An 8597-nucleotide genomic window follows, 5' to 3' on the forward strand; every position below is an offset into this window, starting at 1 on the left:
TAGCTCTCCCCCTAAACTTTAAATTCCGACAGCTGGCTGACCTGCTTGAGCCTCCAGTCATCTTTCAACCTGCTAAGAAAACAACTCTAATGCAAAATTAGAAAGTAATAAGTTTTCTTCATCTCCTTTGCTATAAGGCTCTTTTACCAATGGATCAAATATTGACTGTTTAAGAAGCTGCAAAATTGAAATTTCATTTAACCATATCAATAAATATTCTGTATAGGTCACCTTCCATCTAATTTCAAGGTGTTCTATTGTTTTAAAACTGCTTTCTAATTATAAAAAGCATTTGCATTGGGCTACTTTGGCCTTCCATTGTATACTCTATAGCTCTAATTAATTTCTCTTGGTGACTCAATGGGTGCCTCAGCACTCCCCCACCCCTTTCATAACTGTACTGAGTTATGAAAGTACTGATGATTTGTTTGCTTTAACCTCTACCTCTTCTAGCTTGCATGCCTGGTTTCTTTGTTGCTGCAGTATCCAACCTTCCCACCAAGGTACAATTTTTTAAAAGGATCAAAGATCAGACACTATTTCCTTAAAAATCACGCTGCAGGCTCCAATTTTCCAGAAATCCATCCTTTGAAAATACCAGTTGGACAACTTCATTGCCAACACAAAAATGCCATTCTATAGGCTATAGGGAAAATATTTATGAAGGTGTTCCATTCAGCCAGTGCTCCCTTTGATCACACACAATTCTCCTCCACCCACAAGTCCTGTGTATTGAAAGCACACTCAGGTTCTGAGAAAAATCCCAGACCAGTGTAGTGTGAATGTCATATTGTTATAGTCTACCGAATGTTCAAACTCAAGGACAACAGGTTAATTTCATTTACCCTCCCATTTCTATTTTTATGTTAAAACAAACAAATCATCAGTAGGATATTCACCAATTCACCCCCAGATGCCCTAGATTTCAAAAAAGAGTGACTCCCATAAACAATTCCTGATGAGACAGACAAACCAATGGACACCCAGAAGACCCCCAAGCTCTGAGCATCCTGACATCATGGAGCAGGCAGCTTCAGCAATGAGGTGTGACAACTGGCTGCAGCTTCCCCACATGGACTCCAGCCAAGAGTACATCTGGATCCACCATGATTCTCCTCTGTCCCCACCTGCCAGAGACACCAGAGACTCTTTTCCCTGGGATATTCCCCTGCCCGGAACTCTGCCCTTCCTCCATGCTTCTGGGATACCGAAGATGGCACTTATAAATTTCTGTTTCTTACAGATTGTATAATAAAATTGATGTTACAAAGATATTTTCCTGTTTTAAAGGCAGATTAAAAAATAGAAAAGAACTGACTGGGGCGCATTCCTGTAAACACAGAGGCTCAGGAGACTAAAGCAGGAAGATGGCGAGTTCAAAGCCAGGCTCAGCAAAAGCAAGGCACTAAGAAACTCAGTGAGAACCTATCTCTAAATAAAATTCAAAATAGGGCTGGGGATGTGGCTCAGTGGCCAAGTGCTGCTGAGTTCAACCCCTGGTACCTACAAACTTAAAAAGCTTAGCAAGTCTTGGTAGCAGAAACCCAAAGAAGTCCTTGCCCAGACACAGCCAAAGCCTTACAAACCAAGGATGAAGGAAAATGCTTGAAGTCAACTGGAAGAAAATGATACCTTATTTTTTTTTTAATTTTTATTGTTGGTTGTTCAAAATTTTACATAGTTCTTGACATATCATATTTCACACTTTGATTCAAGTGGGTTATGAACTCCCATTTTTACCCTGTATACAGATTGCAGAATCACATCGGTTACACATCCACTGGTTTACATATTGCCATACTAGTGTCTGTTGTATTCTGCTGCCTTTCCTATCCTCTACTATCCCCCCTTCCCTCCCCTCCCCTCCCCTCTTCTCTCTCTACCCCATCTACTGTAATTCATTTCTGCCCCTTGTTTTGTTTTTTTTCCCTTTCCCCTCACTTCCTCCTGTATGTAATTTTGTATAACCCTGAGCGTCTCCTTCCATTTCCATGCAATTTCCCTTCTCTCTCCCTTTCCCTCCCACCTCTCATCTCTGTTTAATGTTAATCTTCTTCTCATGCTCTTCCTCCCTACTCTGTTCTTAGCTACTCTCCTCATATCAAAGAAACATTTGACATTTGTTTTTTAGGGATTGGCTAGCTTCACTTAGCATAATCTGCTCTAATGCCATCCATTTCCCTGCAAATTCTATGATTTTGTCATTTTTTAATGCAGAGTAATACTCCATTGTGTATAAATGCCACATTTTTTTTATCCATTCGTCTATTGAAGGGCATCTAGGTTGGTTCCACAGTCTTGCTATTGTGAATTGTGCTGCTATGAACATGGATGTAGCGGTGTCCCTGTAGTATGCCTTTTTAGGTCTTTAGGGAATAGACCTAGAAGGGGAATAGCTGGGTCAAATGGTGGTTCCATTCCCAGCTTTCCAAGAAATCTCCATACTGCTTTCCAAATTGGCCGCACCAATTTGCAGTCCCACCAGCAATGTACAAGTGTACCCTTTTCCCCACATCCTCACCAGCACTTGTTGTTGTTTGACTTCATAATGGCTGCCATTCTTACTGGAGTGAGATGATATCTTAGAGTGGTTTTAATTTGCATTTCTCTGATTGCTAGAAATGGTGAGCATTTTTTCATGTACTTGATTGATTGTATGTCCTCCTCTGAGAAGTGTCTGTTCAGGTCCTCAGCCCATTTGTTGATTGGGTTATTTGTTTTCTTATTGTTTAATTTTTTGAGTTCTTTGTATACTCTGAATATTAGGGCTCTATCTGAAGTGTGAGGAGTAAAGATTTGTTCCCAGGATGTAGGCTCCTTATTTACCTCTCTTATTGTTTCTTTTGCTGAGAAAAAACTTTTTAGTTTGAGTAAGTCCCATTTGTTGATTCTAGTTATTAACTCTTGTGCTATGGGTGTCCTATTGAGGAATTTGGAGCCTGACCCCACAGTATGTAGATCATAGCCAACTTTTTCTTCTATCAGATGCCGTGTCTCTGATTTGATATCAAGCTCCTTGATCCATTTTGAGTTAACTTTTGTGCATGGCGAGAGAAAGGGATTCAGTTTCATTTTGTTGCATATGGATTTCTAATTTTCCCAGCACCATTTGTTGAAGATGCTATCCTTCCTCCATTGCATGCTTTTAAAAATATGGAACGCTTCATGAATTTGCGTGTCATCCTTGCACAGGGGCCATGCTAATCTTCTCTGTATCGTTCCAATTTTAGTATATGTGCTGCCGAAGCGAGCACAAAATGATACCTTATTGATACTCATGGAATCATTTAATGATTATGGAATTTTTATCAAAAATGATGTAAGACAGAAGGTAGTGAAGCAACATTTTTAAAGTGCCCAAGGGGAAAACAGAAAAACCAAAATTTCATATATAGAAAAAATTCTTCAGAAAAGAAGGTAAAATAAATATATCTTCGAATAAAGGAAAAGTTAATAAAAAATAACACTTGTTAATAAGCACACTTGTTAATAAAAAATAATCATTGGTTCTTTGGGCAGAAAGAAAATGATACTGGAAGGAAACTTGGGCATCAGGGATAAGGAGAAAGCAACAAAATAACAAATATGTGGGTAAATACAAGAGGCTATTTTTCTCTGAGTTCTTTGAGATACATTTCAACTACTGAAAAGAAAAACTGAGAAAATATCTGGAACTGAACAAAAATTAAAATATAACATAGCTAGGCACACGCCTGTAATCCCAGCGGCTCAAGAAGCTGAGGCAGAAGGATTACAAATTCAAAGTCACCCTCAGCAAAAGTCGAGGAGCTAAGCAAATCAGTGAGACCCTGTCTCTAAATAAAGTACAAAATAGGGCTGGGGATGTGGCTCGATGGTCGAGTGCTCCTGAGTTCAATCCCTCGTACCTCCCCCACTTCCCCTGCCCTCACCCCTGCCCGCCCCCAAAATACAACATATCAAAATTTGTGGAGGCTGAACAAAAATTAAAATACAACATATCAGAATTTGTGGATGCAATGAAAACATTATTTAGAGAGAGATTCATAGCATCAAATGCTTATATTAGGCAAGAAGAAAGTTCCCAGATCAGTAAACTTCCACTTTCAGAAACAAAAATTGATGATCAAAATAAACCCAAAACCAGCACAAGGAAGAGGAGAGAGGAAAAAAAGATGAAAACTAACATCAGTGACACTGTATAAACCATACAGTATGAATGGAGTGAACAATTTCTGGAGAAGCATGAACTACCACAAGAACATGAACATTTAGGTGGTCCAATGACTATTAGAAAAATTAAGTTCCTGATATGAAAAGCTCCCCCAAAGATCTTCAGGTATAGATGATATTCCTGAAGAATTCTGACACACATTTGAAGAATTAATACCAACTGTATACAAACATTTCCAGGAAGTAGAAGCACAGGGAACAAGTCTCATGTGTTTTACGAAGCTGGTATTACCCCACCATCAAACCAGAAAAGATGCTGCCAGAATAAAACCATGAAAGAAACCCAAAATCGACAGACCAAAGTCCTTCGTGAATATGGACACAATATCCCTAGTAATGCACTTTATTGAAAAGGCAAGAAAGACACTTCATGGCACGGATGGATGTAGAACAATTAACATGACAAAATTCAACACCGATTGATAAAATTTCTCAGGTAGGTAGGACCAGGGAGTGTTATGGATTAAATTCGATCCCCCCCCCAAAACAAGTGTAGTTTCAAAACAGTACAGGGAACAATGATGTCTTTTTTTTTTTCAGAAATGGCACTGTTAGAATGTAATTACCCAAGATGGGGTCGTCAGGGCTAGGGTGAGCTCATGGTTCAGTATGGCTTGTGTCCTTCTGAGGGGACCAGGGCAAGTTGATTCGGTGTGATTTATGTTGTTATGTGACTGTTTTCTCTCCTGTTTAGTTGATGTTTGTGGTGAAACATTTAATTCCCTTACCTCTCGTTTTGGGCATGTCCTATAGGTATTTCTTTGTGGTACCCATGAGGGTTCCATTTAACATGAGAGATGAATACCACCCTGATGTGAATTCCTCAAACTCTCTTCTGTTTTTTTTTCCTTCACAATATTTATCATGACCTTCAGGTCCAGAACTCCATTAAGGGGAAAGTCCTTCTTTCCTTAGAGATAGGAAGGACAGAACCCCCCACCCTCCCTACACACACATACCCTCCTGGAAGGTTAGGGGTGACCTCCTCATACCAGCAAGGAAATGGAAGAAGCACAAAGCATTTCACTTATTTGTTAGTTTAGCTATAGGATAAGCTGCTACTATGAGTCCAAAATTACAAACACTAAAATAAGATATAAATTTCTCTCTCTTCCTTGCCATCAAGAGACAGATTGGCAGGCTGAAGCAAATTAATGAGTCTAGTCTGCAAAGCCAATCTAGGACTCAAGTCCCCTCTCCTCCTCCATCTTCCCAATAGTATGTGCTAATGTGTATTCAAGCCAGTTAGAAAGAGGGAAAAAGGGAAGACAGGAAATTTTATTTTAGAAACAGTGTGGACTTCTCTTCACAAGACCTCTATTCATATTCCTTCATCAGCCACACCTAGCTGCAAGAGAGACTGAGATGTGTAGACTAGCTGGATGGCTGTGTGCCTTCTGCAAGGGAAAAGGGGAATGTCATTTTAAAAGTAAGATAAGCACAAATATCATTCTTTGCCAAGAGTCGCCATATTAAACCAGTCTAAAACTTGGGATCCACTACATTACACTAGCAATACAAAATCAGTAAGATGCAATACAAAGATGAGTAATATGAATGAAATACACAAGGAGGAAGGATTTGTCATAAATTCGTGGTGGAGATAAAACTTGGTACAAATAAAAATCCCAGCCTGGATGATGGGAAGCCAATAATCACTGAATTAAAGGAGAGAAGATATACTTGGATTTCACTGAAAGGTGACCTTTAACCAGTCATGGTACCATCAAGGACATCCACTTATTACAGTAAATTGTCAGAAAAACCTGGGTCCTTGATAAAGCCGAATCACATACTCAAGACATTCATATCTCAGGTTACATTGAAAATAACATATTAAACCTCGGGCCTCTCTTTCTGGTTTTACAGGTGTGCACTAAGAAGTTAAGCAATTAAAAAATCATAAGGAGATAAGAATTAAGTTCAATTTCCTCTCATAGCCCTCCACTCCACCTGAACAAAATCATTTCCTGATGTATCACAAGACCGTTCATCATCCCCACCCCATTAAATCTATTTGCTTTCTTTATGTGTTCCTACTCCAGTTGAACATGAACAAAACATTTGATTTACTTCCTATGAATTTCACTTCTTATTTTCATAACTACTTACTGTGCCTGTTTTCCCTGACTTGTCTTTCATCTTCCCCTCCCTAACCCTCCAGATTCCTCAGGACCTGGGACAGACGGAGCTCCAAGCTGTGACAATGCCCTCTCTGCACACTGGCCCACTCTCACCTCCAGGCTTAGCTTCATGTTACACCCCACATCTCAGCAGCAGTCCAACCTCAGGGTCATGAGCACAGGATCTACAGGAAGGTATTTTGCAGACAGCAGCACTGGGCTAGAGCAAGCTCCCTCACTCCTCCTTCAACTGAAACAACATTTTGAAGCAAGTGTAAAAAGTCACACCAAACCCATCTTCTTTCTGAAGCACAAGGTCAAAAGGACAACAATCAAGGGCTGATGTGATCTTACTCATTCTCCTTGTTCACTCTCTCTTGCTGCCAGAGCAGGAGAGTCCAGGGAGAAATTAACTTCAGAATTATAGTCTGAGCACCTTGGCCTTCTCTAAAATGAATGCTTCAGAAATGCCCAGTAGGCAGATCATTAAAACCTCCTTAAGCATTGTTACAGGAAGGCCACTGAGAGCCACAAATCTTGCCACAGGGGTACAGTATTTATCCCGTCAGCATTTCCATAGTGAGCTGATGACTAGTGAAGGATTTAGCAAGGTGGTACTTCCAACCTCCCCACTTTACCAAGTACCTGGTACAGATGGGCTGACCTTGAGCTGGTCATATCTGTTCTCTGAACCTCAGTTTCTCATCTATAAATTGAAGGGATTAAATCAAGTTTTAAGGAGATGAGTTCCAAGAACATTGCTTCCTCTGTTCATTCCAAGGGGCTTAGATTCCAGAATAGTAGTCTGGCCTTAGGAAAATGGTTTACAATCCCTACACTCAAATAGACCAACTGGTGACTTAAAGGCCATTTAAGCTGAATGTTTAATTAAGCAATGGAAGAAGACCACTCTCAGATGTCCACTCAGCTTGCCACAACCCCTTTCTCCCTAAAGCAGTTCACACAAGTGGGCTTCCAGTGACCATGTTGATGACTATGTCTCTTCTGGTGATTGGACCAAGTACAGACACTCATTCAGTGGAAAGCCTCTCCCAGAATTTGAGAGACAAAAGTCAGTTTGCAAATAAGACTAGAGTTGTCCTGTGTTAAGGTAGAAAATGCATGCTTAACCCCTATCCATTTTTTTTTTTTTGTCTTTGAACTTTAAAACGTGACTTGTTCTTTCATATACAGCCTCAATCACCTGAGTGTCTGCCCACAAAACTTTCACCATTTCTCCCATGATGTGATAAATAAGGTGAGCGTGAGAGTGAAAAAATTACTGAGTAACCACAGCTTGGTGCCAGAACAACCTCCTGTTGGTTTTCAGGGCTTGGAGGCATGGTGCGGAGGCTTCCACACATAGAGCAGCCTGACAGGTGACCTAGAAGACAGATCAAAGGTAACTTCCCAAACTGGTGATTCAGAGCTAGAAAGCCTGTACCCTTTTATTAAAAATGCACTCTTTGCATTTAGCCTCTGTGGCATTTGAAAGCACAATCCTGGCACCCTTTGCAGTTAGAAGGCCGATGAGACGCTCATCTCTAGAGCATTACATAACCTGTAGAGGCAAGGACCGGGCAGTGAGGAGCAGTGGGGAGCTGGGCAAGAACTATGCAACAAGCCCTTTGGGGTACCGGGATGTCATGGTTGGCCAAATGCACCAAAGAAGAGAATGTTAATCTGCTGATGAGGAAAGGGTGCCCCAGTTTTGCCTTTTATTATCTGTAGTCACTCTGTTCCTGGCAACCAGAGTTTACAAGAGGGTTTTCATAGTTAAAATCCAATCTGAAGGTTCCTTGAGAGTCTATAGGAGCAGAGGGTCAGAAGAGAGATGCTCAAGTCACATCTTAGGAGCCACCCTGACCCTGAGACAATGCCTAGACGTCTGCACCACAGCTGCCTACCTCTCCCTCTCTGTGCTTTAGGCTGCCCTTTTGGTTCTTCACACTACACCAGGTGTTCCATCACTTGTCCCCCTGTGAGGCTTTGGGAGAAGGCCGTTAGGAGTGCTCTCTGTGACCTGGTGCTCAATACAGTGAACTAGAGAGATAGTCTAGTGGGTGGAGTTGCTAAAAGGAAACCAGGACCAGGATGCAAAGAAGCAGCACACTGATGAGCTGGGTGCCCTGGGGCAAGTCCCTTAACCTCTCTGGATTTCAATTAACTCCTCTGTAAGAAGAAGACCAGGACATCACCAAGATCCTAGGGCCAGATGGTATGATTTCCCTCCCACTCTCCTGCAACACCTCCTGTGTCCCA

General features: G+C 41.1%; 1 non-coding gene across 1 annotated transcript; it reads right to left on the reverse strand.

The window, feature by feature from the left end:
- Positions 1-3147: 3147 nt before the first annotated feature.
- Positions 3148-3254, reverse strand: LOC143407657 (U6 spliceosomal RNA). The gene has a single exon (XR_013092399.1). It is a non-coding gene; the product is annotated as a U6 spliceosomal RNA (small nuclear RNA).
- Positions 3255-8597: the final 5343 nt, after the last annotated feature.

This window comes from Callospermophilus lateralis, chromosome 9 (genome assembly GCF_048772815.1).
Source record: "Callospermophilus lateralis isolate mCalLat2 chromosome 9, mCalLat2.hap1, whole genome shotgun sequence".
Classification (NCBI taxonomy): Eukaryota; Metazoa; Chordata; class Mammalia; order Rodentia; family Sciuridae; genus Callospermophilus; species Callospermophilus lateralis.